This window comes from Lithobates pipiens, unplaced genomic scaffold (assembly GCF_037356315.1).
Source record: "Lithobates pipiens isolate NorthernLeopardFrog02 unplaced genomic scaffold, aLitPip1_a1.2 Scaffold_16, whole genome shotgun sequence".
Lineage (NCBI taxonomy): Eukaryota > Metazoa > Chordata > Amphibia > Anura > Ranidae > Lithobates > Lithobates pipiens.
The window spans coordinates 26,393,711-26,418,880 of record NW_027507748.1 but is presented as its reverse complement, the minus strand read 5'-3'; the positions used below and the strand labels follow the sequence as shown (position 1 = coordinate 26,418,880).

At 43.3% G+C, this 25,170-nt stretch overlaps 1 long non-coding RNA gene across 1 annotated transcript in view; it reads left to right on the top strand.

The window, feature by feature from the left end:
• The window catches only part of LOC143981688 (uncharacterized), a 365,565-nt gene that overhangs the window by 64,018 nt on the left and 276,377 nt on the right, over positions 1-25,170 (top strand). Inside the window, exon 2 of the long non-coding RNA XR_013274348.1 lies at positions 3,749-3,930. This is a non-coding gene — a long non-coding RNA (uncharacterized LOC143981688). The remainder of the gene's footprint in view (positions 1-3,748; positions 3,931-25,170) is intronic.

The following is a 25,170-nucleotide window of genomic DNA, read 5'->3' as shown; positions in this document are numbered from 1 at the left end:
GAATATCTCCTAAACCGTACAGGTTTAGGAGATATTTTTTTTACCTACAGGTAAGCCTTATTATAGGCTTTCCTGTAGGTAAAAGTTAAAAAAATTACCATACAACCACTTTAAGGAATACCTTAGAACGAGGAGTCGTTAACTCACCTGGTCCACGCCGAGGAATCTGACATGTTGCCTCGGCGTGTCTTCCAGGTATAACGGCTCCGGCGCTGAGAGTGGCCGGAGCCACGATGTTGTCACTCCCGCGCATGCGCTCAGGAGACTTCTTTCCGGCAAAGTCCGGCATCTGCTTTCAGCCGAGAATCCCCTGTGCGCATGCACCGCTGAAGTCAGCAGCTCGGCTCATTGCGAGGGGAATATATTCTTTTTACCTACAGGTAAGCCTTATTATAGGCTTACCTGTAGGTAAAAGTTATAAAATTGACTTTACTACCGCTATAAGGGCCAGCAAATATGTGGTGAAGGAAAAAAAATAAAAAAAACTTGCTCAAGGTTGATTTACCAAACCGGTGAATAAAATGAGGCAATTATGTATATTTAAACATCTGAATTCCTCGTTATTATTACCAGCAGCACTTTAGCTATTAATAAGCGAGATAGCGAGTGAAGAGAGAGCACAATACCAGTTCAGCCCGGCTTCCAGTGTTCTGAGTGTCAGCAGCAATTTGTGAGAATCAGATATAAAAATGGATCACATGTTGTTTTTCAGTTTTTTTTTTTTTTTTTTTCTCCGCTGTAACATAGGAGCTTTTATCATATGCCCACCCTCCCCTCACCACACCATAGAAAGCCCTCAATCATTCTTCTTATAAACATTGAAAAGTGCCAAATTGGTTCAGGAGGTAGAGTCCTTGCCCGCCGCATCATTGTTTTCCCATCTAACCGCCACAAACAACACTTCTCAGATGTCACAAATCTATAATTTTGTAGGTGATGTGTTGGAAATATTAAAACTGATTTAAATCTGTTCCATTTATCTTTTTTTTTTTTTTTTTTTACCTTTTTAGAATAATGGTTTCATTTCTACATCACCAGTGACTTTATATTTTAAAGCTTAATTTTTGCATTAAGCATAAACTTTATAAATACAAGAGCGTACCTCCCAACTTTTTGAGATGGGAACGAGGGACACATATTAGCAAAAGTATGCAGGGATAGGACACACCCCCTTTAACCACTTAAGCCCTGGACCAATTTGCAGCCAAAGGACCGGGCCCCTTTTTGCGATTCGGCACTGTGTCACTTTACCTGACAATTGCGCGGTCGTGCTACGTGGCTCCCCAACAAAATTGGCATCCTTTTTTTACCACAAATAGAGCTTTCTTTTGGTGGTATTTGATCACCCCTGCGGTTTTTATTTTTTGCGCTATAAACAAAAATAGAGTGACAATTTTGAAAAAAAATGCAATATTTTTTACTTTTTGCTATAATAAATATTCCCAAAAAATATATAAAAAAAATTTTTTTCCTCAGTTTAGGCCGATACGTATTCTTCTACATATTTTTGCTAAAAAAAAACGCAATTAGCGATTTATTGATTGGTTTGCACAAAAGTTATAGCGTTTACAAAATAGGGGATAGTTTTATAGCATTTTTATTAATATTTTTTTTTTTTTACTAGTAATGGCGGTGATCAGCGATTTTTATTGTAACTGCGACATTATGGCGGACACATCGGACATTTTTGACACATTTTTGGAACCATTGTCATTTATACAGCAATCAGTGCTATTTAAATGCACTGATTCCTGTGTAAATGACACTGGCAGTGAAGGAGTTAACCACTAGGGGGCAGTGTAAGGGTTATGCATGACGTTATGTGTTTTTTTTATTGTAGGGGGCGTGGCCTGGCATGTGACATCACTGATCGAAAGGGAACAGATGATCGGTGACAGCCACACAGGAAAGCACGGGCAGAGGTTTGTTTACACAGACCTCTCCTGGTTCTTCAGCTCTGTGACCCTACGGTCACGGAGCACAGGACAGGGCCAGGAGCACGCCGCCGCCGGCGCGCTCCCGACCCACGGCTGGGCACTTAAAAAGCAACGTACAGGTACGTGCTTGTGCTCAGCCGTGCCATTCTGCCGACGTACATCGGCGTGAGGCGGGCCTTAATTGGTTAAAGGAGTAATCTACCAAAAAAAAAATTACTTAACCACTTAAATACCAGCGGCCGCAGTTGTACTGTGGCAGGTTGGCTCTATTGCGTGAATCGCCATCATCGTACGTCGCTTTGTGTAATAAATATAGCAGGTGCGCAAGTGCCCCCAAACACGGGCGATGACCACCCGCGATCGCTCCACACAGAGGCAGAACAGGGATCTGTCAATGTAAACACGGCAGATTCGCATTCTGACAGGGGAGCTGAGCGTCATCGTCTGTTCCTAGTGATTAGGAACAGCGATCTCTCTCTCTCTCTCTCTCCTCTTACCCTGTCAGCCAAGCCCCCATACAGTTAGGCTACTTTCACAATGAGGCCCTTTTGCAGGCGCTATAGCGCTGAAACTACCTGCCTGGAGTTTGCATGTTCTCCCTGTGCCTACGTGGGTTTCCTCCGGGTATTTCCGGTTTCCTCCCACACTCCAAAGACATGCTGGTAGGTTAATTGGCGTCTGTCCAAAATTGGCCCTAGTGTATGAATGTGACTAGAGGACCTTGGATTGTGGTCTCCTTGAGGGTAGGGACCGATGTGAGTGTGCGATGTATGTCTAAATTGATGGCGCTATATGGGTACCTTAAATAATAATGAGATGTAATGTACAGGGATAGTGTCATTTACACAGGAATCGGTGCATTTACATAGCACTGATTGCTGTATAAATGACAATGGTCCCAAAAATTTGTCAAAAATGTCCGATGTGTCCGCTATAATGTCGCAGTCACCATAAAATCGCTGATCGCCACCATTACTAGTAAAAAAAAAAAATTATTCATAAAAATGCCATAAAACTATCCCCTATTTTTTAAACGCTATAAATTTTGTGCAAACCAAGCAATAATCACTTATTGCGATTTTTATTTTTATTTTTTTTACCAAAAATATGTAGAAGAATACGTATCGGCCTAAACTGAGGGAAAAAAATTATTTTTTTATATATTTTTGGGGGATATTTATTATAGCAAAAAGTAAAAAATGTGTTTTTTTTTTCAAAATTGTCGCTCTATTTTTGTTTATAGCGCAAAAAATAAAAACCGCAGAGGTGATCAAATACCACCAAAAGAAAGCTCTATTTGTGGGGAAAAAAAAAGAAGTTGATTTTGTTTGGGAGCCACGTCGCACAACCGCGCAATTGTCAGTTAAAGCGACGCAGTCCCGAATCGCAAAAAGGGGTCTGGTCTTAAGCCAGCAAAATGGTCCGGTCTGAAAGTGGTTAACGGAAAGGCATTCCATCAGCTCCTGTGCCTGTAACTGGGGAAACATCCTCAAGAGAGATGCAGAGAGAAATAAACCAGGAATCTGATATAAAAAAACAAAAAAACAAACAATAAAATGGTGGTATAATGGAAGTCTTGGCCCAATTTTTAAAAATGTTTTATTGGCATGCTAAAAACTTTATTCATCAGTGTCTGAAGAACAAGTCCCCTCTTACACCCAGAGAAACCAATCCAGTTTTCTTTTACATACGTCCATATTTCCCAGGACAAGAAAAGGATATATTTGGTTGCTGAAATAAAAAAAAATTACAAATTATTGGGTGTGCATTTTACTCATGGTAACATTGTTTTTTTTTTTTTTTCTGTTAAGGCTATACTAGCTCCCTCCTCTATGGCTTGGTTTCTCAGCTCGCAGTATCCCAGCTCGGTCTGCTCATCAACCATCTTCATTCAGAAAACAAACACATCGTAGTTTCATTTTCAAGTTGTCTTCATCTCTGTGTGGAGAAATTCTCCTGACTTTCAGCTGAGTCCAGAACCTATACAATTCAGGTACATGTTTCTGTTTTAAATGTAGATGGCAATAACATGAAGTGGTCCTATAGATAATAAACATGTTATCTGACAGAGGATACGCTTTTGGTGTTGCATATGTCTTTTTTGTCATCTTCGGTGCATGCTCACCTTGCTGTTTTTTTTCCCTGTATTCTTGTCAATCGGTGGCAACATGCAGGTTTAAGGGGGGTGAAGGGTTAGGCTTCATGTACACTGGACGTTTGGAAAACTCTTCTAAACAATGTAACTTGACAGCTAGTAACCATCATGAAAAAACGCCCAAGGGCTTTCACACTGGGGGCGGTGCGCTTGCAGGATATTAGAAAAAGTCCTGCAAGCAGTGTCTTTGGGGCTGTTTGGGAGCCCTTGTATACAGCGCTCCCAAAATTCCCTGCCCATTGGAGTGAATAGGCACTGCTTATGAAGTGCCTAAGAAGTGCTTCCAAAGTGCCTCCGCAACACAGGCATTTTTAACCCTTTTTACGGCCGCCAGCGGGGGTTAAAAGCTATCGGCCAAAACGGCGGTAAAGTGCAGCTAAAACGAGCAGTGCTTTACCGCAAGTGCATGGGCAGCCCCAGTGGGAAAGGGGTCTTGGAAGCATTTTCAATAAGGAATAATTTCTGACCATTTGCAATGATATGATTCCCCATTAAAAATGCCTCTTTACCAGTGTACATGAGGCCTTACTTGTGTCAGGAAAGGATTCACTTGCTGGTGGCGCTGTACCTCCCAGATCTATGGACTGCAGTGCTGATGTTCACCAGTGGGTGTCTTTCAGCAGTCAGAGGCTGATGTCAGCTCAGGAAAGGATTCACCTGCTGGTGTCACTGTGGTTCCCAAATCTTTAGGCTGCAGTTCTGTTGTCCACCAGTGGGTGTCTCTCAGCAGTCAAGGCTGTTGGTCAGAAAGGATTCACCTGCTGGTGTCACTGTGGTTCCCAGATCTTTAGGCTGCAGTTCCGTTGTCCACCAGTGGGTGTTTCTCAGCAGTCAAGCTTGTTGGTCAGGAAAGGATTCACCTGCTGGTGGCACTGTGGCTCCCAGATCTTTAGGCTGCAATTACGGTGTCCACCAGTGGGTGTCTCTCGGCAGTCAGAAGCTGACATCATCCTCCTGCAATCAGGCATCGCTTGATGCCTGATTGCAGTGTATTTAAACCTGGTGCATGCTGTTACACATTGCCTTGTTATTTTCTCCATGTGCCCATGATCTGTGTTCCTGGAGCCTGCATCCCGTCTCCTGTTCTTGGACCCTGACCCTAACTCCGACCCTACAGCCTGATCCCTTCCTACCTGCTCATTCCGTCTCCTGCCTCATTCCCAGCTCCCTCTGCTTGATCTCCCGTGTATGACCCTGGCTCTGTTACGTTTATGATCTGGTTTTCACGTTATCTGTATATATTTGATTTAGGCAGTTGTTTATTGTGTGTTCGCTGTTTATTTTGGTGCGCTGGTTGGGTTACACTGTTTGTTATACTGGAGGTGCGTTTTTCTTTGTGTTATCCACTTATCTTGTAATAAATGTTATATTATTTACACTTTACCTGTGGTTGGTTACTCTGTGGCAGTCCACACATATTTCTGGTCACACCGGTTCCTGACAACTTGCCTCACACAGAAACTAGTAGACGGGTGGTAGTGCTGGATCAATAGGAATGAAGAGTGTTGTTTTTTTTTTTTTTTTTTATGCAAAAAAAGGGGGTGTTCTCCTTGGAGGAGCTCAGTCGGTTATGGCAGTCTGTTATATATATAGACCCAATTTGAAGTCCTAGGCTGCTGCCTCTCTGATAACAATGGAGGATTCGCTCATTGGAGCATCAAATCATTGGTATGTAGTTGGGGCACCTAGTAAAAATGTTCATCCTGCTAGGAAATATTATTATATTTACTGAACAAGAAACTTAGATGCTGCCTCCATGTTTTGGGAGGTTCCCCCCCCCCCCCTTTCAGTTTTTTTTTTTAAATCATTTGGGAGTTGATCAAGGTGGAGTTTGCTGAAGAGCCTGGATTCGGGCTATACAGGCTATCAGCATAACCTTTATTAATGTGAGTGTAGCTGATAGAATGGATGGATTCTGTCAGATGCCCTAAACTTGGCTGGGTTACATTGGCTCTAATAATCGAAAATAGTAAATTTTTTGGCTAGAAGCCACATCCAAAACCAAAAGGTGCGGGACCAGTGAAACCAGAACCCGTCTAAGCAACCGGACCTCAAGGACTCAGCATGGTAGACAAAACGAGAATATATAAATAAAAATATATATCTTTATTTATACTGTACATTTTAAAATTGTGTTCGTAAAAACAATGACATATAAGCCTATAAACAATCCACAAAATAATGTTGTAAAGAAATTCTACTAAGGTACCGGAAGACTATAACGTTTCAACAGGTTTCAACTAGGGGTGCACCGAATGGGTTTTTTGGTGCCGATACCGGAAATGAAAAATACACTAGGCCGAAACCGAAACTGATACCAAAAATGACTGATGCCAAAAAGTGATTATCAAGTGATGATGCCATCGGTTGTTAGGACGCCGGCAGCTAGAAGGTTGTAATGTTGCACAATTAAAACCTGCGACCCCTTTCACACTGAGGCGCTTGAAAACTGCCCATAAAACGCTGGGCGCTTTTGAGGAGTAAGCGGTGCTGTTTAAGGCCGCGTACATACGGGCGGACTGTTCGCCCAACTTAGTCCGCTGAACAGTGTTTCAGCGGACAGTCTGCTCGTGTGTGGGCTTCAGCGGACAGTCTGATGAACAAAGTTTTTCGGAATTTCCGTAAGACAGTCCGCTGAAACTTGGTTTTGTCCGTCCAAACTTGGTTTCAGCGGACAGTCCGCTCATGTGTAGGCAAGTTGGACGAACTAAGTATCGCACATACTCAGAAAGGGTTTACACGGCCGAAGGTTGCATTGCAGTGTATTGGACGTCGTTTTTCTAGTCCCGTCGTACGTGCTGTACACGTCATCGCGCACGCTTTCAGCGGACTGTTCGTTCATCGTGTGTGGTCAAGTCCGTTCATGCAAATTTTGAGCGGACTGTTTGTCGGATTGTTTGAAGAACTAAGTTGGGCGAACAGTCCGCCCGTGTGTACGCGGCCTAAGGTCACATGACTCAAGAGAACCATTTTGCGACGCTTTAGAAGCCCTTTCAGGCGCTTTTGAAGCACTTCCCATTTATTTCAGTGGAGAGGGGCATTTTTGAGGTGCTCCAAACATGCTCCAAAGATGCTGGTTGCAGAAATTTTTTCACCGCCCCACCAGCGCACTGCCCCAGTGTGAAAGCATCCATTGATATTAATGGTAGGCAGTTTTGTAATAAATTACAATGTTGGGCGTCCTACTTGGACTTGTGGATGTTGCTACGCTATATAAAACTATAATAATAGTTTTTACATTTTAGAATGGGGTGCTTTGAGACTGTCCATCTTTTTTAAAGGGTGCCTAGAGATTGTCCATAACTTTTAAAGGGTGCCTTGACTGAAAAAAAAAAGGTTGAGAAACACCACTATAGGACTGTCCTCCCCGGAGCCCTAGTACAGCTCCATAGCATGAGGTTGGGACCTCACATGCTTCCACAAGACATTTTTAGATTTAAATTGGATTTTTTTTTTTCGAAGTGTGCGCAATTAATGCAACAATCTGCTCACAAGCTAAGTGCGCTCCGACACCTCCTACAACAGAGCCTGGTATTGTTCCCCCACACTTAAGTTTACCTGAGACCCCTTTTACCATCTGTGACTCGGAGGCTTCACAGCCATCTCCCGAAGAGCCTATATTTCAGTTCCCATATGTCTCAGTGTATTCTAACCTGCACTTAGGGGATCAGGGGATCAGCTTTCTGTTACAGGCATTGGATATTTTAAAGCTGGGGCTACACAGACCTTCCTGTTACATTCTGTTTGTAAAACCTTTTTGTATGAGGACTGGAAACAACCTGTGAAGTCATGGCTCCCTCCTGATAATGTGAAGGAGAGAATGCCCGCACTAGATGTTTCAGTCATCCACCTTAATGATCATACCATCAAACAGGTTGATGACGATCTTACCTTTTGGGGGTTTAATTGGCTATCAGTTAGATTCTATCCTAAGATCTGCTCAAACTATCTGGTGTAACTGTCTGTTTTGTACTGATGATTACCCAGATTTGTGCATCCATGTCAGGGTGGATTAACACTTTTAGAAGAGACTGCTCGTTCTCAAAGTCAAACCCTCATACCCTGGAGCTTGTGGAAGAAAAGGTCTAATGCCGTGTATGTACACACAACCGGACTTTCTGTCGGAATGAACTCTGATGGACTTTTCGACTGAGTTCCGCTGAAACAGACTTGCCTACACACGATCACACCAAAGTCTGATCATTTAACGCAATGACGAACGACGGGACTAGAAAAGGGAAGTTCAATAGCCAGTTGCCAGTAGCTGCCCTTGCGTCGTCGTTTGTCCGTCGGACCTGCGTACAGACGAGTGGTTTTCTCGATAGGAACTGGTTCCGGCGGAAAGATTTGAAACATGTTCTATTTCTAAAGTCTGTCAGATTTTTAGACAGAAAAGGTCAGAGGAAGCCCACACATGATCGAATTGTCCGATGGATTCGTTCCGTCTGAACGTTGCTGTCGAAAAGTCCGGTCGTGTGTACACAGCATTAAGCACATTGATATAGCTGTGATGGTCTCTTGCAAGCATTTAAGTGTTTATCTTGCTTGGGCGTAATGCCAGTCCACATGTGTAGGATGCTTTTGGCTTCATGTCTGGCATGATGAAGAACCTCAAATGGAACATTTAATTTACTCACCCATGTAAGGGTAGATATCTCCTCCTTGGAAATGTAATTTCCAATACCCTCTGATGGTCAGATGGTACACCTACTAAAGTGCAGGAAGTCTGTAGATGGGACACAACAACCTCATTCTTCATCTGCTTCTTTAACAGTACCTGGTTTCTGTCCTTTCCAAGGCCAAGTATTCCCAAAAGGAAAATTAAATTTACTCAACCTTTAAGGGAAGAGGTCTCTTTGGCTCTGTCTAGGGCAATACCATTCAAGTTTCCTCAGATGGTTGGAGTTTATGCCTACTTCAGCGCAAAAGGTCTGTAGGTGGTGCAGGACAACCCCTTCATCTGCCTCTTCAACAGTACCTCATAGATGTTCACAGCCTTCTCTAATCTCAAACTACAGATTTCATTGCCATAAATCCTCTGTTTAACCCGCTCACCTCCGACGTAAAAATTACAACCCTACTTTTTCATGTGGGAGACTGCATATTGTTCTGCTGGATTTTTATTTTTTGTTTTTGTTTTTGTTTTTCATTGACTATTTTTATATTAAAATATTTTTCTTTCTTTTTTCCTTTTTTATATAACAAGGAGAAAAAAAAAGAGAATATAAACAAAGGACATTGTATAAAGCCAACAATTGACCAGTATACAATAAAGCATAAATTGAAAGGGGCTCATGGATTGAGTAAGGAAGACATCAACAAGTGGCAATTATAATATTTTGCAAAAACTATATAATGAACAGTCTATCTTAATGAACATTAGTACTCAAACCCAATCCCAGAGGGACCACTTGAAACAGTACAGGGGTCCTGCTGGATCTTTATTACCTTGTATCCTAGCAGTTTTTTGATTCTCCTGTAGTTGCATTGTAAGAGCCGGTTCACACTGCGGGCGATGCGAGGCGACACGATTTGCCTCGCCTCGATCTGACAAGTCGCCCCCGTTCTGTACAATGGAACCGTTCTGAGAGGAGCGACTCGAGTCGCTCCGACTCAGAAAAAAGGTTCCTGTACTACTTTCGGGCGACCTCGGGGCGACTTGCATTGACTTCTATACAGAAGTCATCTGCAAGTTGCCGCTGAGGTCGCGGCAGGTCGCGGCGAGGCAAGTCGGTGTCGCCTCGCATCGCCTGCAGTGTGAACCGGCCCTAAGGGTTTTTAATTTAAGTTTTTTTTTTGTTTTTGTTTTTTGCTCCTTCCTCTGGAATTGTTTCATCCCATTGTGCTTTTTTAAAGAATTGTCCCATGCACTCTGGAATATCTGATCCATACCCTGATGGGAATTTTTCTCTGAGAGTGTTATCCCATTTATTACCATGGATCCAACGGTCTGATTTGAAATCCCCACTCTTCTCCCTCTTCTTTGTGCAACACTTACAGGATGGACCATATGGATTCTGATTGGTCAGAGTGAGATGATTTGATCTGTGCCAGAAGCTTTGCACAGAGAAAAGAGAACTAACCCGATAAGTTACAAAGTATTCCTTCAAGTCTAAGCTTTGTAGGAATTTAATGATATCTTCATGATACTTCTCTGTGAAACCAGACTCTTCGGTGTACTTTGGCAGTTTTTACTCTCTACTTATGACACAGACTGTTGGATTCTATCAAGTGCCACCTATTTCCTTGCTTCCCTATTGTAGAATTCTATAGACAACCTTACCGAAATGAGTCAGTACCTTTAACGCTCACAGTCCCTGCAAAAGAGTCTTCATTGTCTACTGTCCAGAGTGTATCAGATTCTTCCAATTCCCTTTTTTTAGGGAATCCCCAGAATTACCTAGGAACCCCATGGCTTGTGGTCCTCTTTTCTTCCTGCTGTCTATCCCTTAGGTTTTCCTTCTATTTTGCTTTAGTCAGAGTGGGAACTGTACTTTTCCTGTATGCTCTTCAAGTCTGTGTTGGCCTTTTTCCTTCTCAAAAGAAGTTATCTTCACTTATAAATTCTATACCTCCCCAGAGTGTCTACAGACTGCACACTTTTATTCTGCTGTATACTTCCCCTTGCAGGATATTGTAAGTCCAGAGGTCTTCATGGGACTGAGTCATTGGAAGATAGTTCATCGTACTATTATATTTTGCACTTATTTTTAACTAAGGTCTCATAAGTGGAAGCGCGAGGGGGTCCTCATCCTAGAACCTCTACAGTGGATGCTGTCCTTTGCAAGACCAAGTTTTTTTCCTATTCCTAGAGTCATCTCTTTAATACTTTAAAATCTCTTTAATACTCGGTCAGGTATGGCTATCTCATCCTCAAACATGTTTGGCTGTGAACTGGAAGAACTCCTTTTATTTTTCTATTCCCTTTTATTTGTCAGTTGGCAATACAGTGAATGGTCACCTCTGCCTACCTTTTTATATAGGTGATGTCAATCACCTTTATTTCTCCTTTTAAAGGATTTAGGATTAGTATTCCTCTTGCTGTTTAAGATTTCACAGTCAAAGGGTTCTAATATCCATAACTGTCTCTCTTTAGGGAGTGCTTTTCTCTCAGATGACATCCTTTATCAAAAACAGGAAGAAGATCTGGACAGCCACACTCAAAAAAAAAGTTTTTTTCCTTTTTATTCAAAAATTCTTGTGAACAAATATACAAGCCACCGCAGGAACAGAGTGCTTAGTCAAATCTATGACTCAGGGCTACATTGAAGTGTGAAATGCGTTAGCTCCTGTCTGTTCCTGCTGTGGCTTGTATTTTTGTTCACAAGAATTTTTGAATAAAGGGCAAAAAAAAACGTTTTTTGAGTGCGGCTGTCCAGATCTTCTTCCTGTTTTTAATTGCGATATGCATTGCCGGCACCTGGGCTTCCAAGCTGGATGAGAAGGTTTTCTACTGTCGCTTGAACTACTTGGAGCAGTGATATCTCTCTCTCTACCATGACATCCTTTATATTTGGGTTTCCCTCTCCCTGAAGTAGAGGGTTAAGGGTTTACTAGTTGGCTGCTTTTTTAGGTATATCTAGTTTGTCTCCTCTTCCTTTCTTGAGGTCAAGGGTTAGGTTTGCTAGGCTTAGGCATTTTGTTTCTTTGTTGACCACCGGGGTCTGTTGGTCTGAGTTATTCCCCTTTATAGTATTAGTTGTTCACCTGCTTTTTGTCCTTAAGGCGTGTGACTGGTTGTTTTCTCCTCTGCTGGTTGAGGCCCATTGCTCTTTAAAGTTCTAGTTTTTCCCGATGTAATTATCTGTCCTTGTCTAGAACACCAGATTAATCCGTAGTGTCATCTCCTTGGTGCTGATGATCTCCATATTGGTTGACTTGTCTCCATCCAGCCATTGTTCAGGCCTTGATTCCTTCTCTTACTCTTTCAGAATATTACTTCATCTGTAGGATTTTTCAGTGGTAGTCCACTCCTCAGTTGGACTGATTTTGGATATCCCACATCATGTCCAATCATGTCTACGTCCTCTGTCCCTCAATAGACAATAAGATTTCTGTACTTACCATAAAAGTCCATGGAGGCACACAGGCCTCCTTCCCTCGCGTTAGGCCTTAGGTACCACTTGCTCACAAAACTGAGGCATGACACTTGTTGTCTGTCTCCAAATTTCCTTTAGGTGGCAGTATAACCCACATGTCAAAGAATTTCTATTGTCCTGTGTCCCTCAGTGGACTCCCAAAAAAAGATTAGTGCAAACATTTTATTTTTAAATATTACTAATAACTAATTAACGAATGACCCGAATTTTATCTTCAATTTTGCTTTCAGCAATCCAATGTATAGCATTTGGCAGAGCAGCAGTGTCAGTCTAACTTTGTATATAGAAATAGAGAAACCCCCTATGAGTGGGACTTTATAGGTACTACCATATCAACATTAATAGAAAGATATAAAATTTATTGTACAAAGAGAAAAAATGTATAATTACAATTACAAAAAAAACACATGAATAATCAAGGATGCATAGTAATATACAAACAATAGTGAATTGGTACAATGGAAATGACCCAAACCCAACGACATTTCAGAGATGAGTTGTATTCTCCCTCATCAGGAGTTTTTCTCAGGTAATGCCATATCTACAAAATTTAAATGTAGAGCAATCGGCCAACAAATCCTGGCATAGACTGTTACAATATCATGAGATTAATACAAAGCATATACTTACATCCTAGTCACTAGATGTGTACATTTAGGCATCCAAAACGATTTTTTAAAATAAATGAGGAAGAGACATCATGACACAGGGCCCCACACCGGTCCCGTCTGCCCATATGTTAGTAAGGATTGTATAAACACTTGAAATAAAGCGAAAAATTCAGGGGGGAAATGTAAAAAAGTCCCCCACTATATCACATATCCTACCAGCCACATTGGAGTCTAGAATACCAGACCAACAGAGGGCTGTCATGTATACTGGGGCCCCATAGATGGAAATCTGAAAGATGAGGGGCAGACATAAAAAAATTCAAACGTAATTATGATGTACAGAAATGACATGGAAAAAAAAAATATATAGAGAGGCCCGTAACATATTGTAAAAATAAGACCTCACCTCAGTCAATCAGTAATGTCGCTTACAGGCCAATAGCAGAGCAGAGAGGGGCGCCCTGGGGACCCCGGGAATCCAATGAGTATACACCCGCTGGCAGGTAAAGATGCTATCATAAAGAAAAGAAAAATCCAAAAAGAAAACCACAATAAACCAAATTGTAAGGCCAAATATGTCTGTGTACATCATGTGGTATCTAGAGTAGATGTAAAATGCATCAAACCCAAGAGACATTCATATTGGCTAAAGTAAATATAAATTACCTGCTCAGTCTGGGTCTGAATCGTGGATCCCACGAGCACCTAAAATGAGCGTCCATCTCCTAGCCCTGCTTAGCCTGTAATGAATCCATGCTTAAATGCTGAACATAACACAGCTGATCAGTCAAACACGCCGATCGGCTGTGTGTCCGTCTGCCCCAAGCCAAACCTCCGAAGGCGGGCCAGGTGTCCAGGTGTTTGTTTATCTGAACTGGAGATTAAGGGCCCAGTTTTGCTGTCGGAGAAGGGATGCCTCGCTGAACAGAATTCAAATTTACACACATCTGTAATTAACTTACACACATCTTTAACTACACAGGGAACACTTAAAGAAGTGTATTTGTGTAGCACCTTCTAGTGTTCGACAACACAGGCAAATTTATTAGACTCATGTTAAGTGTGAGTCTGGAATATGGGTCAGGGTTTATTGCAGGTAAAGCTGGATGACTCATACAGGCAGGTCTCTGGTGTCTCCTCCTGGTTCAGGGTGTTTGGAGAAACTTCTAGAAGCTAGAGGGCAGAGGCCAGGAGGGTTGATCTGCATACTTATGGGGGCTTGGCCAAACCCCAGGCAGTGGGCCTGGCAGGGTTGCTGAGCCAGCCCTTAGATATGGATGAGCCATGCTGGCAGGGGAGTTTGGTGGTAGATGGAGTGTTGAGGAGACTGTGTGGGCGGCCTAGGAGGGGTCTCCTAGGTCTAGGGGTAACTGGGCTCAGCAGGCTGGCTCAGGGGGACCCACTCATCAGAGTGGTTTGACATGGAATCCTGCCTGAAGAGCAGTGGGAGCATAAAGGACAGAGTGAGTACATTGTGCATCCAGGGACATTAGGTGGCCTAGGAGGGGTCTCCTAGGTCTAGGGGTAACTGGGCTTGGGCTGGCTCAGGGAGACCCACTCAGCAGAGCGGTTTGACGTGGAATCCTGCCTGAAAAGCAGTGAGAACATGGGGGACAGAGTGAGTACATTGTGCATCCAGCGACATTTGGCGGCCTAGGAGGGGTCTCCTAGGTCTAGGGGTAACTGGGCTTGGTTGGGCTGGCTCAGGGGGACCCACTGAGAAGAGCGGTTTGACATGGAATCCTGCCTGAAAAGCAGTGAGAGGATGAAGGACAGAGTGAGTACATTGTGCATCCAGGGACATTGGGCGGCCTAAGAGGGGTCTCCTAGGTCTAGGGGTAACTGGGCTCGGGCTGGCTCAGGGGGACCCACTCAGCCGAGCGGTTTGACATGGAATCCTGCCTGAAAAGCAGTGGGAGCATGAAGGACAGAGTGAGTACATTGCGCATCCAGGGACAATCAATAGGGGGGAGACTCCCACATATAGCAATCATTCCAAAAAAGGACAGCGCTGTCCTTAACCCTTATAATACCTTGCCTTGGGAGATCTTTAGAAGCAGCCAGGAGGGCTGGTATTGCTTGCAAGCAGTGTAGCTGGGAGCAGATCTACACAAGGAGAGGATACACTCCTGCATGCATTTGCCTCAAGTGTTTGTGCTATTTCCAAGAGGGGCTTAAAGCTCTTAGTCTGTAATGGACTTTTGCTTCTAAATCCACTAAGGACTGTGTGAGTAAAGGAGAGATAGCAGTCTGGGATCTTTTTGTACAGAGGAAGGAAGTTTTCCCCTGTTTGTTCTTCATTCAAGTTGGGCATCCAATGAATTGCTTCACCCATCCAAGATGTTACTCCTAATAAAACATATAAACAAAGCCAAGGGGACTGATTTCTTTTGCCTGGATGCAAGCGGAGAATGCGCGTTTGCCTGGCTGTGCAGGTGTAGGAGAGCCAGTTACCAGCAGCCCCTGCAAGGGTAGCGCTACACATGAATGCAGCACCTTGCTACACATCTTTTTTTTTTTCGTTGGAGAGTATTTATGCCCCTCTGTGGCCAGGGGCAGTCGCAGTGAAGCAAGCGCATAGGAGCAGTCGCAGTGAAGGAAGCGCACAGTCCCTCGTGGCACGCTGCCCGAAGCGAGTGACATTTTATGCATCTGTTCAGCCACAAGCTTCATCACTTTTCCCAAATGAGTCATGACAGTTGTAGAATGCTTTCACACTGCGGCCTACATGAGGGGGAAAGTTTCATGAAGTGGTGTTGCTACTGAATAAAAAGATAGTGGCACGTTGTTGCTGCAAAAAAAAAAAAAAACAGTGCCACATTGTTATTTAACATCAAGTCTGTTCATCGTTTAATGCTCACAAAACATTTTTTTTCTTAAAGCATTGCTGCTCATACTCCTTCCTCATTGCCAGCTCCTTGTATTTTAGTTTTCCTGAAAGCATGACATGCAGTGAACTGTCTTGTTGTCCACTAATATCAGCATGCTCTGTATCACAGTGCCCGTAAACACAAGTTTGTTAAGTCTCTCTCTGGTTCACCAATTGTGTGCTCTTTTGAGGATGTGCAACTCCACAACTCAAACACAAGCGTGTGTGTGTGTGTGTGTCTATATATTCAGACACACACACACAAGGGGGAGATGAGATGAAAACAGGAGGGGGGGTGTGAGAGACAGAGAGAGAGAGAAGGGAGGATGGGGGGCAAAGAGAGATTGAGAGATGGGGGGGCAATTAAGAGACACGGATTACCTGCAGATGTGGATTACTTAGGGTGTGTAGTGTGTGACAGGGCACAGTGGGGTCCCCCTTCCCTAGGGTCCCGTTTGCCCTGCACACTTCTGGACACTGGATGGCGCTAGTGCATGGGGTGATTAGGGAGTGCCCAGGCACTCCCCGCCAGCCCTCCCGCACATGCCTGTGGTTATAGGGAGCATGGAAAAGTGCTGAATGCGGAAAATTATACTTTTATCTTGAAGTCCTATTGCAAAATAGCAGACGCGCCTAGGCATTACTGTTCTGTAGCCTCCTTGCAATGTATCTGCAATGTGAGGACCCTTGCGATGTGATCTGCAATGTGAGGACCCTTGCGATGTGATCTGCAATGTGAGGACCCTTGCGATGTGATCTGCAATGTGAGGACCCTTGCGATGTGATCTGCAATGTGAGGACCCTTGCGATGTGATCTGCAATGTGAGGACCCTTGCGGTGTGATCTGCAATGTGAAGACCCTTGCGATGTGATCTGCAATGTGAGGTCCCTTGCGATGTGTCTGCAATGTGAGGACCCTTGCAATGTGATCTGCAATGTGAGGACCCTTGCGATGTGATCTGCAATGTGAGGACCTTTGCGATGTGATCTGCAATGTGAGGACCCTTGCGATGTGATCTGCAATGTGAGGACCTTTGCGATGTGATCTGCAATGTGAGGACCCTTGCGATGTGATCTGCAATGTGAGGACCCTTGCGATGTGATCTGCAATGTGAGGACCCTTGCGATGTGATCTGCAATGTGAGGACCCTTGCGATGTGATCTGCAATGTGAGGACCTTTGCGATGTGATCTGCAATGTGAGGACCTTTGCGATGTGATCTGCAATGTGAGGACCCTTGCGATGTGATCTGCAATGTGAGGACCCTTGCGATGTGATCTGCAATGAGAGGACCCTTGCGATGTGATCTGCATTGAGAGGACCCTTGCGATGTGATCTGCAATGTGAGGACCTTTGCGATGTGATCTGCAATGTGAGGACCCTTGCGATGTGATCTGCAATGAGAGGACCCTTGCGATGTGATCTGCAATGAGAGGACCCTTGCGATGTGATCTGCAATGTGAGGACCTTTGCGATGTGATCTGCAATGTGAGGACCCTTGCGATGTGATCTGCAATGTGAGGTCCCTTGCGATGTGTCTGCAATGTGAGGACCCTTGCGATGTGATCTGCAATGTGAGGACCTTTGCGATGTGATCTGCAATGTGAGGACCCTTGCGATGTGATCTGCAATGTGAGGACCCTTGCGATGTGATCTGCAATGTGAGGTTCCTTGCGATGTGTCTGCAATGTGAGGACCCTTGCAATGTGGACACCCCCACTTTAGATAATGGGATATCATCTAAAGTGGGGGTGTCCTACTTGCAGTGCAAGGGTCTTCAAACGGCGCAAGGGTCCGCAGACCAACATAAAAACTTAAACCTTAAAGAACAGCATTACTGTTCTGTAGCCTCCTTACGATGTATCTGCAATGTGAGGACCCTTGCGATGTGATCTGCAATGTGAGGACCTTTGCGATGTGATCTGCAATGTGAGGACCCTTGCGATGTGATCTGCAATGTGAGGACCCTTGCGATGTGATCTGCAATGTGAGGACCTTTGCGATGTGATCTGCAATGTGAGGACCCTTGCGATGTGATCTGCAATGTGAGGACCCTTGCGATGTGATCTGCAATGTGAGGACCCTTGCGATGTGTCTGCAATATGAGGACCCTTGCAATGTGGATACCCCCACTTTAGATAATGGGATATCATCTAAAGTGGGGGTGTCCTACTTGCAGTGCAAGGGTCTTCAAATGGCGCAAGGGTCCGCAGACCAACACAAAATCTTAAACCTAAAAAATGTTGAGGGTTTTTTTATTTTTTTTATTTGTTAAATGCGTTTACACTTGGCAAAAACATGTTGTCAAAGAAAAAAATGTCTCTTTCCTGGACTTTTATACGTTTTATCTTGCCAAAGCAAAATCTCCCACTTTTCACAATGACGCCTTAAAGTAGTTCAAAAGTCTTAAGGTTTTTCAGAGATAAGGGGTATTGGGAGCCTGGTCCCCAGCCAGATGCTCACCAAAAAAGAGCTAGGGGGGCAGTTGGACTATCTCGGTACAATACACTAAAGGTACACTTCAGATATAGAATCAATCATGTGAAAAGGTCTACAAAAGTTTATTATTACACAATATATAACAACAGATCAATAATAGATAAAAATGGGTGATGGTCCATGTGTGTCACCAAGATAATACTCCCCTGATGGGGAAGATCACAGTGGGATAGTTGGTCACAGACAGTGTTTATACTAGTTTCACACTTCATCAGGAAAATATCTGCAGTTTAATTAGCACATGATCAAAAATTAATGCATTTAATCACATGCAAAAGAAAACAATGATTCACACAATATATCAATTTGAACAATATACATTGCATATATGGGGACAGATAGAGGACCGCTTACCCGAGTCCCAGTATACACAAGACACTGTGATCTTCCCCATCAGGGGAGTATTATCTTGGTGACACACATGGACCGTCACTCATTTATATTTATTATTGATCTCTTGTCCTTTATTGTGTACTAATAAACTTTTGTATACCTTTTTACATAGCTCAAGTGTACCTTTAGTGTATTGTACCGAGATAGTCCAACTATATTTACACATGAATACTGTATGTAGAGACCATCCCAAATCGTTCATCTTAAGGTTTTTCACCTTAATGCATTGTATACATTAAGGTGAAAAACCTTCTGTGCTCCAGCTCCCCCTCAGACCTCCCCCTTTTCCATACCCGAGCCTGATCCGATCCAGTGATGTGCATGAGAACAGCGGCTCCCACTGCTGTTCTTCTCATTGGACAGACTGATAGCAGCGGGAGCCAATGTCAATCAAATCGTGTGAGAAAAAGAGGATTGGGGCTGCTCTGTGCAAAAGCATTGCACAGAGCAGGTAAGTATAGATATTTTTGTTATTTTAATACAAAAATAAAAAAAGCCTTAGAACCACTTTCATCAGTTTTCAGCAGCATTTATATTTGTGCTTAACCGCTTTCAAGGATGAAGCACACAAAGGGCAATATTGGAACCCAAATATTTGATGAGCACCTTGAGAATTCATTAAGAATTACTACTCCATCCATCCAACCTGATATTGATGCGTTAGTTTATAAAAAAAAAAAAAAACTGTGTCAGATATCACACTAATCTTATGTTGCCCTCTTTTACTTTTATAATAAAAAATATTACAAAAAAAAAAATGAAAATGTTATTCCTTAGGTACATTCTCTATATCAGTGATGGTGAACTTTGGCACCCCAGATGTTTTGGAACTGCATTTCCCACGATTCTCATGCACTCTGCAGTGTAGTTGAGCATCATGGAAAATGTAGTTCCAAAACATCTGGGGTGCCAAGGTTCACCATCACTGATCTATATCAATGACTATTATCTTTTTCCGCTCATCAGCTATTGTTAGTGTTAGTGAATTATGTGTGTGGCCCAAGACAATTCCTCTTCTTTCAGTGTGGCCCAGGAACAGGAAGGTCAAAATGTTGGACACCCTTGATCTAAAGCATTGCTGCCACTAGTCTCATGAGAATTTAGGTGAGATTTGGTGATGCCACTTCCGTGCTTCTCATTGTTCTCCTTGCTGGAGAGGAAGCTGTACCTGAAAGGGCTTACTGCTTTTTCTTCACTGTTTCTGTTGATTTGTGCTTTCTAAAATGCTTTTGCTGCTCCTTGAATATTAACCTAACAGTGATCAAGGGGGCAGTTCTTACATGAGGAAGCAAAGTGCTGCCTCTACCAAGATGTCTTCACCGTAAGATACTGTGCAGAGCAAGGCATTTCAAGTAAGCCAGTAATGGGAAAAGATTCAGAGGCAAAAGAGGAGAAAACCCAGTGAACTATTTTGTGTCCATTATGTTGTGGCCATTTATCTGTCTCAATCTCCCTGTTGGGATTTTTAATTTACTTTATGAAGAATGCAGTTATGAAAGTTTCTTCCAAAGTAGGGGCCTTTTTAAAAAAAAATGTAGACTTTTATTGAATCCAACCACAAAGTAGTAGAGTAGTGACAACATCAATACACTCCCCCACCCAGTAGTTGACTAGAGCAGCAATATAATTCATAATACAAAATCACAACTGACAATAGACTATACAATAAGTCACCTATGCAAACATATAGGATGTACAATTACAGAATACTACCGCCCACTTAGGTGGGCTTTTTTCCAGTTGCATGGGAGCACCTATAATTGTCTCTCTTATGATAAGCAAACCAGAAAAAGCTACAAAAAAACACAGAAGAGAGAAGAAAGAAATAGAGGGGAGAAGAATAATAAATAAAAAGGGGGGGGGGGCTGGAAAGGGACAAACATAACATGAACTACTGACAAAGGCATTTCCCCCAGCAGGGGTCCCGGGCACTCTAAAACTGGTCAAATCTAGCCATCAGTGGCGACATAGGTACAGTAGTCTTGGGATCAAGAAAATGTGATGAGAAGAAAAGTGCAACGCCCAGACAGATTCCACACGTTGGTGGGCTGACGGTGTTCCTGCTCAGAAAGTCTTCCTAACAGTAATGGAACATGGAGATATAGGGTGAAGAGCTGGAAACCCGTCCTTCCGCAAAAGTCACTTTGTTACATCAAGTGAAGTGTACACAGTACAGTGGCTTTTACGTTTTGGCAATAAACCTTAATCATAGCCATTAAGAAAATGCAATCCGGTAAAACCAAATTTTCCGCTGCTGTTCCCCCCTAAACTTCAAGGTTGCAGTAAGTTCCTCCATCAGTTGACTCACCTCAATTACAGCATTCCATTGACCTAGCGAAGGGGGCTCAGTACACTTCCACTTTTGAGCTTCACAAACCCTAGCTGTGTTTATGAGGTGAACTAAAAGTGACTTCCTATAGTGGAGTTTAGACATCGGGGGTTGCGACGGAATGTCCTGTACCCAGCTCGAGTGCTTCTGTCAGGATAGAGCTTCCTCTAGTCTGGACCCAGGAACCAGGTATTATGGCTGAGCACCCAAGGATTAGATGGCACTAGCGTAGGCGCAAGCTGGAACTCTTTATTGTAAATTCACACAGAATATATAGCACACAAGACCAGGTGGAGCCTGATCGGGTTTACTTCCTCTTTGTTTCACTGCAAAGGCAAAGCATAATGGGCTACTATGCACACCTAGTAGCCCATTATGTGTCACTTATCTGACACAGGAGCCAGCGATGTCCCCGATTTCCAGGGTCACAGACTCCGGCTCTGTGACTAGCCGGAGTCGCGTGACATCACTCAGGAGCCGCCAGTCACGGTATGTCGTTTAATGAAAATGGCATGCAGTGACCCTTCTATAGTGCGAATGCGCTGAGTATATCAGCACATGCGCAGAAGGAATCCTCGCACGGGGAATTGTAAATATCTCCTAAACCATGTAGGTTTAGGAGATATTTGCAGAACCTACAGGTAAGCCTTAATCTAGGCTTACCTGTAGGTTAAAGTGTGTTGTAATGCCCCGTACACACGAGCGGACTTTTCAACATCCAAAGTCCGAAGGACCGAGTCCGTCAGACTATCCGATCGTGTGTGGGCTGCAACGGACTTTTGATTCGCCAAAGTCTGACGGACTTTAGAAATGAAGCATGCTTCAAATTTTCCCGAAGGAACTCCGCCGGACCCGGTCCCCTTCGAAAACTCCGCTCGTGTGTATGCTACTCCGACGGACTAAAACCGACGCTAGGGCAGCTATTGGCTACTGGCTATGAACTTCCTTATTTGAGTCGGGTCGTACGTCATCACGTTCGAATCCGTCGGAGTTTAGTGTGATCGTGTGTGGCCAAGTCCGTTCGGCCGAAAAGTCTGTCAGAACTCCGTCGGAACTCCAGCGGAACTCCGGCGGAACTCCTTTGGAGGTCTGTCGGACATAAGTCCTCTCGTGTGTACGGGGCATAAGGGTTTACAACCACTTTAATCACATCTCCAAGAGATGAGCAGACAGACAGCAACAATGGGTGACTCAATTGGGAATTCACACCTAGGAGGCACACAATGTGGAAATGAGACCATGGAAGGTAGAGACCTTAGTAAACCGAGTATGGAAGTAGACCCCAGTATCAGGTTGTTTGAGCTGATTATATTAACATCTACTCTGAGTCTCAATCTAAAGCAGTCACTGCTGGTTTGGGCACAAATACAGTTGCTAAAAAAAGTATGTGAACCCTTTTGGAATGATATGGATTTCTGCACAAATTGGTCATAAATTGTGATCTGATCTCCATCTAAGTCACAACAATAGACAATCACAGTCTGCTTAAACTAATAACACAAAGAATTAAATGTTACCATGTTTTTATTGAACATACCAAGTAAACATTCATAGTGCAGGTGGAAAAACTATGCGAACCCTTGGATTTAATAACTGGTTGAACCTCCTTTGGCAGCAATAACTTCAACCAAACATTTCCTGTAGTTGCAGATCAGATGTGCACAACAGTCAGGAGTAATTCTTGACCATTCCTCTTTACAAAACTGTTTCAGTTCATATTATTCTTGGAATGTCTGGTGTGAATTGCTTTTTTGAGGTCATGCCACAACATCTCAATTGGGTTGAGGTCAGGACTCTAACTGGGCTACTCCAGAAGGCGTATTTTCTTCTGTTTAAGCCATTCTGCTGTTGATGTATCCTGGTCCTGGATCGGAATCTGAAACAAGACCACTCCAAGGTTCCCCAAGGCACACAGCTCCCAAGAATAAAGCCCCCACAAAAGCAAGGGCCCATAGTCAGTAGGCAAGAGGCCAACCTGCAGTCCCCTCCAAAAGCCACTGTCCTGGTTAGGTCTGTCACAGGGGTCAAATGCAATCAAAATGCCGCAGGTGGTTTTCAAGCCGAAATCCGTAGGTTTACCATCTTCTGAACGTTCTGCCAGCGAGAGCGTATAAGATGGGACTGCCAGAAGATGTGTCTCCAACATCTCCAAGATAGTGACGATAAAGTCTGGAATATTTTGTTCAGCAACAAAGGCCCCTGGTCGGTAGAAGCAGTTTGGACTCCGAGCAAACCAGCTATAGAGAGTTCTCGTTACTGGTGGCATTTGAAGAGATTCCAGGATCATTGGGTTTTTTATTCACATTGGTGGCCCATAAACTAAAACCAGTGCATTTCTTAAGGACTCTAGGTGTCAGTGCAATCAGGAGACCAGTGGGCACTGGAGATGTGTGGCATTTGAAGAGATTCCATGATCATTGGGTTTTTTATTCACATTGGTGGTCCATAAACTCAAGCCAGTGCATTTCAGGGAGTTGGTGCACCCTCTTCTTAAGGACTTTAGGTGTCAGTGCAATCAGGAGACCAGTGGGCATTGGAGAATGATCCTCATGAGTTGTATCTGCTTCGGATATTGGTGGCTGCTTGTGACAAAAAACTTCTCTACTAGAGCACCAGAGAGGTGTCCTTAGATGGCACGTATTTCATCATCCAGTGAAAATTGAAGTATTTGTTTTGGGTGGTCCGAGTCAAATTTATAACAAGCCACTGTAACATAGTTTTGAAATACATACATGCTCATTATGTTAATGCCAAATAAAGGATTTACTTGTTTTTAATATGCCTCTGAAGACTTTTCTCCTTTCCCTTGGGAGATTGAACAATTATATATTATTGTTACCAGGAGGGAAACCGTTGCCAAAACATTTTGAAGCAACTTCATGTCTTTCTATGTTTCCATTAGCAATAAACAAACTGTCACCTTGTATACAGTGATCCTTACTTTGACATCTAATTTTGGAGGCGAGGATGAGACGTAAACCAAGACGCGGAGGAATCCATCGAGTCTCATGCCATCTCTCACATAGAGAATTGCTATGAAAACTACAATGGCTTTTGAATGAGTAAGCTCGGCACATTCGGCTTTACTCCAGTTTGAAAATGTTTATCGTGGAAGAATAAAAACAATCCTGTTGGCTGCAAGCGCTTTTCCGGTCTTGCGGCCGTGAGTTTTGTAGTGTTCTTTCCTATCCTCGCCGCTCCGCATGAGGTTCTTACCAGGTAAAATACTTCATTAAATCTGAATCACTGTTTACTTTTTGAGGAGAGACCTGCTGAATATTTCAGGATATTGAACACCAAACCGCTGTTCGTCTCTAAGTAATGCATTTACTTAGCTGACATTTAACCTCTGATGGGACATGGGGTATTCTGATTTCTGTCATCACAAGTGATGATCAGGGAGCTGTACTGAGATGCGGCATTCTCTTTTCCAGGCGTGGAGGCTTTTTGCATTGCAGTTGTTGCGATACAAACATTTCCTTCATTTTGACCCCTTTCACACCGTGGGGCTCAAAAACCACCCATAAAAAGTTGGACGTTTCGCGGGGCTTTTTTTGCGGTGTTAGCGGGGTGCTTTTTTTTTTGCGGTCACGTGACTCAAAAGATCCATTTTGCGATGCTTTTGAATCGCTTTTTGTGCACTTTTCAGGCGCTTTTGAAGTGCTTCCCATTCATGTCAGTGGACAGGGGTGTTTTTGAGGCGCTTTTTTAAGCACTCTAAACATGCTCCAAAGATGCTGCCTGCAGGACTTTTTTTTGTCACCGCCTCAGTGTGAAAGCATTCATTGATCTTAATGGAAATAGGTTTTTGTGAGCTTTTCAGGCACTTTTTTTTAAGACAAAAGTGCCTCAGTGTGAAAGGGGTCTTTGTTCTTACTGGGTTTACTTGCTGTGGCTTTACTTCATTTACAGTAGGGCTGACATGTTGAAACTTGCATTTGCTAAAAACAAAACAAACAAAAAAAAAAACATCTAACGCCTCATCATCAAGTCAGTCATTGAACCTCTAATCTTATCAAGTGTTTCAGTAATCAACTAATAACTAATCGACTTATGCCAGCCATACACGGTTCAAATTTCAAAATAATTTTCTAATAATTTTCGTACAAATTTTGCACCATTAGTGGGGCTGCAGCAGCAGCCAATTTTCGTGCGGAAATCAAATTTGAGGAATCAGAGATGTTGGAAATTTTTGGAAAAACAAATGATTTTCGAATCAATGACGGGAGAATCATGCGAGAAATGTAATAAGAAAAGAAAATTTACGGAGAGAAAAGA